The sequence below is a fragment of the Rhodamnia argentea genome, chromosome 7 (assembly GCF_020921035.1).
Source record: "Rhodamnia argentea isolate NSW1041297 chromosome 7, ASM2092103v1, whole genome shotgun sequence".
Taxonomy (NCBI): Eukaryota; Viridiplantae; Streptophyta; class Magnoliopsida; order Myrtales; family Myrtaceae; genus Rhodamnia; species Rhodamnia argentea.
The window spans coordinates 12,051,006-12,061,297 of record NC_063156.1 but is presented as its reverse complement, the minus strand read 5'-3'; the positions used below and the strand labels follow the sequence as shown (position 1 = coordinate 12,061,297).

At 40.4% G+C, this 10,292-nt stretch overlaps 1 protein-coding gene and 1 pseudogene across 1 annotated transcript in view; both read right to left on the bottom strand.

The window, feature by feature from the left end:
• The window catches only part of LOC115741917 (MATH domain and coiled-coil domain-containing protein At3g58270-like), a 136,916-nt gene that overhangs the window by 46,031 nt on the left and 80,593 nt on the right, over window positions 1-10,292 (bottom strand). The window lies entirely within an intron of this gene.
• Window positions 4,713-8,911, bottom strand: LOC125315806 (annotated as a pseudogene).

Here is a 10,292-nt window from a genome sequence, read left to right as displayed (position 1 = left end):
TCTAGTGAACATATCCATTAATTAAAAAATTGTCCCTTTAGGCTTTTTACTAATAACATGTTAAATTAATGATATTCCTTCGGTTTTGACCATATTTTTCAATTTGATTTGATGGTATTTTGTTTACCAATTATTGCGGTCTCTAAATAGTTTTTTTGAAACTTAGGATATATCGTGTTACATTGGTGGGTTAATTTCGTGTGGACGAGCAAATTTCATGTCATAGCAAGTCATGCACTAGTGTTAACTCGTCAACCCAATACTTAATAATGCCACAGAGGTTGTGTCAACTACTTAATTTCAGATTAATTTCGTGTCAATTTGTGTCAAGTAGATAGACACGATAAATTATGGACGGCGCTTTTTCCACTCCTCATATGGCTCAAACACTCCCTTTTATATTGTATTGACTATATTACCCCTCAATTTTCCTCCTTTGAATGCTGTACACCACAGCTTCAATATTTTTCTATTTGTTTCTTCTTTTTCTTCCACTTTCCTTCTTCTTGTCCTCGCTTGTATTAAAGCGTATCACAGCGCTTCTCCATCTTCCTCCTCCAATTTTCCTCAAGAGGAACGACTTAATCTCGTCACTCAACTTCTCGTCCAGACAATCCACGGCATCCGCTTCCGCCTTTTGGTACTCCTTGTTGAACGTCGCGTTGAACCTCTGGAGACATGCCCCTGCCACCTTTGGTGATTGTCCCTTGGCTGCCATCTCTAGGAGGGACGATAGAACCTTGTTCAACACCGTTGCCTCATAACTCGCCATGTAATGCCTCATTTTCTCCGTGTGCCTCGCTACTTGCTTGTCTCCCGAGCAGGCTTTGAGGTTCGTGGGGTAGTTCAAATTATTCACGAGGCATAGGTAGGAGAGCACGACACTTCCTTGTAGAGCTCGGCCTTGGTGTTAAGCCTCCATAGCACGACAAGGATTAATTACACCGATCAGACCGAGACCGAATCGGGAGATCACCGGAGGTTGGGCTTTCAAAGTACAATTCCCACAGATTTAGATTTCCCTGCCATGGATGATTCATCAAGATTTCAGAGAGATTCACGTTGTAACTAGTGAGGAAAATCTAAATTCCATCACCAATCGAGTCAACGAGTGGATTTTGCCACCTTTGGCAATAATTTTGGAAGAATCCTTTTGAAATTGAGGCTTTGTGGTTCGAGAGGATCATTCCGAGATTTACCAATGAAGAGAGGGCTTGTAATTATTTATGATGATCCTTTGATTATTGTAATGATTTTTGAGAATCAGAAAAAAATTGATCGTGGTGCTTGAGTTCAAGGGCAACGCAAGAAAAGACTAGAGCGTGAAGAGGACAACCCGATGCACTGGCAACTGGACATCTAGGACGATTAGGAGCTAGAAAATTTGTCAATAAACCTTCGTCGGAGGTGAGGCAGCATCCTCAGTCAACCAAATATCAAGAAGGAAAAGGAAAGTGAAAGAGAAAGAAGGAAAAAAAAAAAAAAGGCCCAAATGGGCCTCACATTTGATTCATTATGGGTACAACATTGTAAAGGAGAAAAAAGCCAAGAATAATGTAGTCACTGCACTATAAACGGAGTGTTTAAGCCAAATAATGAGTCAAAAAAGCATGATCCTAAATTAATTATAATGTGATCGAGTGGACTTATTTTGTAGTATACTCTTATGTTGACACAACACGAACACGACCCTTGAACACAAATTGCCACCCTAGTTATCAACAATCCTTTTCTCCATTTTTATTTTTGTATGAAATTTTTGCAGCATTCCCTTTCTTTGAGTATTTACGCAAAGAACGTCAGTGCTTCATGAGTGAAATGTGAGATTTGATAGGACCACAACCAACTGCTCTAAAAGCTTAAACTGTAAGATGAATGTGTGGTTTAATATTTAATTACTCTAACATAAAATACATATGGGTAGTTTGATGATGTTTACTACCTGGCATGCTATACTTAAAGCGGCAACCCGACAAGCAGAGATCCTGACAATCTCACAAGCTTATTCCCAAGTGCAGTGGCTCTTTTCCAATTGAGAGAATAGCGGAAAAGCTTGCCTATCGCCTGACTTTGCCAGCTACAGCTCAAATTCATCATCTATTCCATGTCTCTGTTGAAAAAGCACATTGGACATAAGGAAGTGAGTGGTACAAGCTGGTGTTCAGATGCTAATTCAATGGTTGATCATGGATTTTGGTTACATTGACCAGCAATTATAATTGCTACAATCACTCTTTCGATTCTCATTTTTATCTAGAATCCGACTGGTGTGTTCTTGGCTCAATCGTTAGTGACCTATGTAGCACCGACACTCCTCCTAAGTGAAAGTGTCGTGTCCGACACCGTGTCCGACACCGACACCCGTCCGACACCTCCCGACACCCGTGTCGGTCGCGTTGACCGCGTATCGGCATTTCGACACTTGGTCAACGGGTCCGACACTCTGCCGACACCCGAGTCCGGCGTGTCGGACATGTGAAGTTCATTAAAAAAGAGAAAAAACTTAATAACGACAGTTTGGACTTTGGAACCCTAGATATTGTAGAACTGCGACCCCCGTCGTCGTTTTTCCCTTTCCTTCTCTCTAACTCTAAGTTGTGGGACTGACCCATCTTCTAAAAATTTAGCCTTAACTACTCGGCAATGCTAACTTTTAGATCTTTTATGAAAGATAAAACCTTCTAATCTCGTTTGGAATCCTTTGATGGTGCCATGCTTTTAAGTTTTCCAGAATATGATATCTTTCTATTTTTTACAATTCTTGAGTTTGTCGAATTGTTGACGTAAGTGAAAGCTCGTCATCTACGATTCGAATCAGTGCATATAATACCTATTTCGGCTTCATTTATTTTTTTATATTAAAAAAAAATATTTAATATAACGTGTCCCCGACGTGTCGGATTTTTCTATTTTTGAGAAATGACGTATCGGCGTGTCGTGTCGTGTCGCGTGTCGGTGTCGGTGTCAGTATCGGTGCTACTTAGTTAGTGACATGACCCTTTAATGGATTTCAATCTAGATTATGAGATCCTTCAATTATGATGAACATTGAGGTTTTATATTCACCGTATTTTCTCATAACATTTGGACCTTTTATTGAAATGGTAAAAGTTGGCTAGCAATTGAAATATATATAGGTCCATCACATAATGTGGATTCTACAATTTCTAGTAAGAGCGTGTCGACTTATTACGCCTACAATCCTTTCATCATATACCAAAATAAGGTGTTCAATTTCAATCCCAGTTATGGATTTTAAAGAAACTTGGGCTAATGCTATATGTAATTGTGGGCGGAATGGGGTGCCTGTCGGCCTGCATGATGCAGGCCCAACATCGTCCGGTCCTCATTCGAGTGTGGGCTTGCACATGCTTTGTCCTTAATAGAAGTGCGAGGGATGTGATAGGAAAGATACAGCTGGATCGTAAGAGTTGTGTGAGGGAGTTTGTGTTAGGAATAATAGCAAGGAAGATGTCCAAAGGCAAGGTTGGTCACTTGTGTACAAATTATTCGGAAATTGATGCCGCTCTCCTAATGATGATTACAATAAGTGGAAATCGTCACAATAGGGCATTCCACGACACAAGCTATAGGAGCGATCCTCTGAAAGGAAGGTTGGCCTAGTGAATTCGTTGGCTAGGTGCCCCACCATTGCATGGTCAGCATCATCATATCAATTATGTACTCATTCTTCAGAACTCATAACATATATAATATGGTTTCATACTGATTGCTCAGGATCATCATTCAACCATATACTTTTTGTACCATTTTTTACAATGTGCCACAAGAAAGTTCTCATCCTCCTTAAAAGGGCTAAAGAACACTAGAAGTGACAAAACTTATGTACGGCGCTCACTTTAGTGCCAAAACTTTCAAAACGATCACTTAAGTGCCAACTTTTTTTAAAAAACGATCATCGCAGTGTCAACTCTAATTTGAGTTGACATGTCTTGCCGAAAATCCAACACGTGCTATTTTTTATTAATATTTGAGCTAACGTGGCACTATAGAATTAACACCGAAGTGATCGATTTTTAAAAAAATTAACACTTAGATGATCATTTTCAAAAAATGTTGGCATTTAAGTGATCGTTTTGAAAGTTTTAACACTGAAGTGATCGTTTTTCAAAAAATTTGACACTTAAGTGATCGTTTTGAAAGTTTTGACATTAAAGTGAGCGCCGTACACAAGTTTTGGCACTTGTAGTGTACTTAAGCCTTCGTAAAAGTTAACAACATTCAAAATAGACTCCATATTGTCATCAAGTGTGTGGCACTGGTCGAATGCAACCCGTTATGCATACTTAAATTTTCCACTGGGTATGAATATATGACTCGAGTCTACTTCTAGCTTGGACACAAAAGTTTACTTTGGCCAAAACCTCTAAGAAAAGAAGATTACTAGAGCCACCCAGTGCAGAGTCATATCAAATAGCATTTATATGAAGGAACAACTTGATCATCACATATTGGCAGAAGAATAGTCAGGATGGTGCATTAGAATTGGGAGAATTTCCAAGCTCCAAAGGAAAAAAGCACTGGCGACGCAATTCATATGGAGACATCAAGAACCGACTCCATAGACATACATATGTGTGTGTGCGCATTTGACTCACATGCTGACTAAATTAATATGACAGAGGATCAACCACATAAACCACTCTAAGCAATTGTTCTGCTGAAACACAGTCTTCATATTTCATGTGAATAATTGCTTCATAGCCTATTTGAAACCTTAAAAGTTCTAGCAGAATTGAGCCTTCAAATTGGCCCAAGCACCAGTTGATCTAGACATTCTTTCCTCAGCTATTCTCTTCTTTTCCACAGCCTCGGCTACTTTCTTCTTCTCATCTTTATAGCCCGACTTCACCTCTTCGGACTCGACTAGTACTACCTCCCAGTCTGAGAGAAGTTTCTCCCTCGTAGACTTCACTTCCTCCATCTTTATTTTGAGCTCTTCCTCTTCCTTGATGAGGTCATCCATTAACTGCTTATAAAAATGTGGGTATCTTGGTTCTTCTTCATGACAGAGAACCTTTGATCTTTTTGTAGTTTATGCAGCTCAAACTCAGCATTGTATGACTCAAATGCAAAGAAGTGGGAAGTGAAATCATTGAAATTGGCCTGAAATGTCTAAATTGCTATTTGTTGCTCTAATGATAACCCAGTTCTGGCGGAGCTTAAAGTGGATAGCGCCTCAAATAGTCTCTCTTTCATATTCAATTTAAAAAGATCCAAAAGGCATTCCTTCAAAGACTGATTAGCCTTCTCAACTTCTTCTAAGCTAGGAATTTTAGCTGTCAAAGCACCATAGTGGCATGAAGTTGATCCTACACTAATGCCAGTAGTCTCACCGGCATTGACGAATTCCTGTAGACTAGTAAAATAGGAGTCAAACTTTTAGTCCAGCTGGCTGAATGTCCACCGGAGGAGCAACTGTTAAGATGCAAACTTCGGCTTTAATCATCAAAGTGTCATTTGCTAGGTATCCCCCAACATGAGTACGAAGCTCAGTCAATTGAATGAAAAAATTGGAGAAAATTGCGTGTCTGGCCGGTTGGACAAGAACACTACAATTATAGATTTTTCTCGAGGTTGACTTCAAATTGACCTAGGCACAATTACTTGCAATCTAAACCCGCTAATTAGGATGTTTTTCATATATTGGAGATAATTAGGTTATTTCCCTTGATTTTTTATATCACGGGTCATCATGCATAAATTTAGGATATTCTCCATATCTCATTTGATTGTGCATATCATTGATTTTTTTTTATTTATTTAGATGGTATTCGTGAATTCTTGATTGTGATATAAAGCCTTTTAATTCTGATTTTCTTTTTGTTTTTTCTTCTTCTTTTTTTGTTTTGCTTTTCCCCCATCCCTCCTTCCATAAAAGCCCGAGTTGTGCGACATACTGTCACCGTGAAGTCGAAGGGTCAACAAAGTTCGACACCATCCCTTAATGTAGGAAGCTCTCCTCCTCATTGCCAATTAGAGCGTCGGCTAAGAAGAAACTTCTGTGTTGTTTGCGAAAATTGATCGTGCAAAAGCACAGTTCAATACAGGAAAAAATGGATGCACAAAATGGTGTGAATCAGGGAGAATTCAAGGGGAAAATCAGCTACTTCACTGAGCAAGATGCGGAACAATAATTTTATTTACAAGTCTCAAGAGTGCTTTGTAGAAAAGCACAACAAGGGAGCATCGCTACATAATAAATGCCAAAGGGGTTGCAAGGAAGTCAGCAACCTGGTTCTCTGATCTTCTACAGTAGGCTATGGTTGTATTCTTGAAATGGGCCAGCAGGGCATGGGCTTCCATTATAACAGGTTTCATGTCCCATGGAGCCTTCTCGATATCTAGTAGAGCTTCAACCACTCCAAAGGAGTCGAGAGCAAGCACAACGCTTCCTCAGGTTCTTCTGTTTATGTAAGTCTCCTTCTTGCTGCAGGCGAGTCCTTTTCACAGAAAGATTCGAGCTTTTAGGGTTCCATTTCTTGTAACTTTAGAGCATCGACTCCGTTGCTACGATTAAGGATTCTGAGTTTGGTTTTTCCTGTATGAAGACTTGATCGTTACGAGCTTTCCAACACTAGAGCCACTTGTTTGTGGCTCTGTCCTGGTACGCGCGCTGCCAACCATCAGATAATATCCTTGTTTTGTCATTCCAAACTCAATTGCTGTGGGAAAATCCCTTACTTAGGACAAGGTAGACTCTCCTATTCTGAATCCCCAAGACTGTAATGACCTAAGTAGCATCGACATCGACACGGGACATGACACGCCGACACGTCATTTCTATAAAAAGGAAAAAGATAATCCCGATACGTTGGGATATATTATACATTAAATATATATAGAGTAAATTATTATGTGTATATAAAAATATCAGCGATAAGTTTTTTTATTTATTTAAGGGATTCATGATTAGTTTTTTTCTATGGCTGTGCATATTAATTTTGGGATTGTTGGATATATGAACTAAATATATATAATTGCTAAATTTACATTTTTTTCTTTTTTGGTAACCGAGATGTCCGCGCGGCCGGCGAGCTATGGCTCGAACCAGCGATGAAGCACGACTAGTCCTCGGGGGTGGCTAGCGCAGCATCCCACCGTCACGACCCCCCGCTTAAATCACCGACGCCTACGAGTTTCGAACCCAGGATCCTCGTGAAAGGAACTGGACTCAAACCATCGCGGCCACCGATGGGTGGGTGCTAAATTTACATTTTGATCCCTAACTTATTGAAAATGTTTAATTGACCACATGTGTGTCGAAATGGCATACTGGGATGCTAGATTTACATGTTGTTGACGTATCCGGAGCGCTGACCATGTGTTTGCCGCGTATCGAGAGTGTCGAGAGATTCGGAAAGCGTCGAACACGACACGATATGACTTGTAGGCTCCCGAAGAGTGTCTGTGTTTCTTAGGTAACGACACCATAGGCGGAGTCATATCAAGAAGGATTTGTGTGAAGGAACAACTCGATCATCACACATACACAAAACAATTGTCAGGAAGCCAAATCTGGAAAGCTACACTTAGGAATCAGCACACGAGCGATATACCAACAAAAAATAGACTCAAAGATCGATCATCGTGATACCTAGCTCGCATTTTTTTCAAGCTTTTTTGGATCATGAAATAAGCAAGCGAAGTTAGGCCAGAATCATCCCCTCACTCCTCGATTTTTCACTCATTTCCGGCCTCGATTGGTCCTTGAGCTGCGGCTTCTTGGTCAATCAAATTTCTCGTTTTCTGGTCCAATATTAACTCATGATGTCCCTAGATAATGCGCAAACTTCGGCTTTAATCACCGAAGTGTCATTTGCTAGGTATCCCCCAGTACGATTACGAAGCTCAGTCAATGGAATGAAACTTATGTAACCCCGGTCTCTGTGCCTCGCGGTGAAAACACGTGATGTCCCTGCAGAATTCGGGAGATAGGGTGACGAGTTCAAAAGCTTCTTTACTACAACACCAGAGCATAATACGTGAAGGAAACATTAGAGGTGACCAAGAACTAGAATGTTGTACTGTGCGTCAAGAAAAATATAAGCAACAGAAGAAGCGTACACCTCCATATGATCAGCTTAAGCAGCACCCAACATCTTAACACCACCAGAAGTAACTATCTTAAACTTAAACTGCAGCTCCTCTCTTTTATCTGAATCAACATTTGGATGATGTCGGCGCAGTCAAGCCCCAACTCCTCCACCCGCTGGACCGGTTGCTAACAAACTTAACTCGCTAAATTCCTTTATCAGTAACCTCAAGGTTGTCGTACGCGCATGTAAGAAGCTCACCCACTTTTTAGGGTTCATAGGAATGAAATATAGAGAACATATTCTCTCCCTCTTACACTTGTTCTAACCTACTCTTTCCCCATCTAGACCCTTGTTCTTCTTCAATCTGAAAATCTAGATGCACAATCAACCAGAGACAAACCCATCATACACTTACATTAACAGGAAGAGATTCCAATAAAAAACAATCCAATTCAAGAAGAGAACCAACCCCTTCTAATAGAGCGAACATCATTGGTTTGATGGATCACACTCAAGCTGAAGCCGGTGTTTCTTGTCCACCTGCTCGGCAACGTCGCAGAATCAGGGACATCGAGGTACAACAACAGATGGTCCGTGTTGTTCCCCTTGGGGAATACCAGAATTCTCCTGCTCATAACAGATCGGATGATGCAAGATTCGCTTGGCAACACCATCATCAAGAAAGAACACAAAAATAGAAAAACAAAGAACAAAAATAAACAACTTTCGAAGTACCATTTACAACCAGAAACCGTGAATGCTTCAGAGTGAAGCTTCCGCGGGTCCTGCTCACTGAAGCAGCTTATTTTCCGCCTGAATTCTCCCCGATTAACATCATTCGGTGCATCCATTTTTTTCTTTTCTTTTTTTCAATCTGGGCTACTGCTTCTGCAAGATCAACTTTCGCAAACAACATGGAGGTTTCTTTTTGACCGACACTCTAATGGCGGAAGAAGAGGAGCGTTTTCCTGCATGACAGTGTTGACACCTAAATTTTGATTTTTAGTAAATCATTCATTTAAGTATAAAATGAGAATTATCATAATTCTCACAAAAATTAATTCTCATGCACTGCATATTTACTTTTTGTCAGTCATGCATATCATTGCATTCAGGCCGGAGGCAAAGCAATTGAGCTCAATTTGACAGAGGACTAGACTAGGCTTAGTTTGGATTTTTCGGCAATCAAGAAGGGGTGTGTGCCAAAAATTAACAAGGTTATTGGAATAATTCTGAACTTAAATCAGCCCATTTACTGTTTAATTTGGGAAAATCCTTTTAATTAAAAATGTCCATTAATTGAAAAAAAAAAAAAAAAAAAGGGCTTCGTAGATGAATATTTTGTCTCCGGATCAAATTGCGATTATCACAAGTTGAGGGATAATTTTGCAAATAATGAAAATAACACGTAAACCCTAGCTCACCATTATAAATACACACGTAGGGTTTACATTCGGGGGGCTACACAATTGTCATACACGGCCACGTGAGAGTCTTCATCAGAGAGCTTCGGTCTTCATCAGAGAGCTTCATCCAAAAAGAACACGCCTAAGAGGAGAAGACTCGGACCATCAAACTCTTTCTCTCGGTCAAAAAAGCAACAAGAAGAGAAGTTTTCTATTCATTGTTTTGTCCTTTTATGTATTAGTTATTTGCTACGTGACACTCACAGAAAGAATTTCCTTTTGGTCTTCCTCTGCAATGTTCACAGGAGGCCACTTCATTGATAAGACACGGCCACGCAAAAGAAAGGGTTTTTCTTTGGTCTCCACATGAAGATTCTGGGCAACGAAGCAAAACCGAGAAAAACGTGAAGGAGGAGGGGAGGCGCCACATGTCCAAAGACACAAGACAAAAAGAAGGACTCCAAATGGTGGTCCCCAGATTTTCCAGTGGGAGTATTCAACAGATTAAGAGCAAGAAAGAGAACCACGTTCAGCAAAGTTAAAAGGTTCTTCTGGTCATCGTTCCTAGTCATCCACGATGTGTCAAGGTGACCACTGCAGGTTGACCTCCCAAAGCCATTGAAGTTGATCCCGTGGAGTCCCGTTCGTCTGCCTCACTGTCAACTCATCCATCTGCTGTTCGGTTGTTGAACAGCTCTTGTTCCATGATAGATCAGCTTGAGTTCACTCATATTTTGATTCAAATCTTTGCTGCAGATTTTGGGTCGTTTGGTAGGCCATTTGAGGAATATTTTTATTGCTGTTTCCAGAAATCAAGCTGCTGTCC